The sequence below is a fragment of the Fopius arisanus genome, unplaced genomic scaffold (assembly GCF_000806365.1).
Source record: "Fopius arisanus strain USDA-PBARC FA_bdor unplaced genomic scaffold, ASM80636v1 scaffold00040, whole genome shotgun sequence".
Classification (NCBI taxonomy): domain Eukaryota; kingdom Metazoa; phylum Arthropoda; class Insecta; order Hymenoptera; family Braconidae; genus Fopius; species Fopius arisanus.
In genome coordinates this window covers 489,996-490,252 of record NW_011887779.1, presented here as the reverse complement: position 1 = coordinate 490,252, position 257 = coordinate 489,996, and positions in this window count along the sequence as shown.

The window sequence follows — 257 nt, the reverse complement described above, 5'->3', positions numbered from 1 at the left end:
TTTTTTCAAATTTTTCAAAACATTTAACAAGTTTTTTTTGTTTTAAAAAAAAATTTTCTGAAAAGTTGTCCAGAAATTTTTTGAAAAATTTGGAAAAAACATTCCGATTCCAATTTTTTTACCCGGAGTATTTCTGGAATGAGTTTTGGATTTTTAAATTATTCTTTACTCAATTCTCAAAAAATAATGCATTTGATCCAATTATAATGATGATTTATTAATTTTATTTATTTTATTCCATCTTTTTTTTTCCGAAT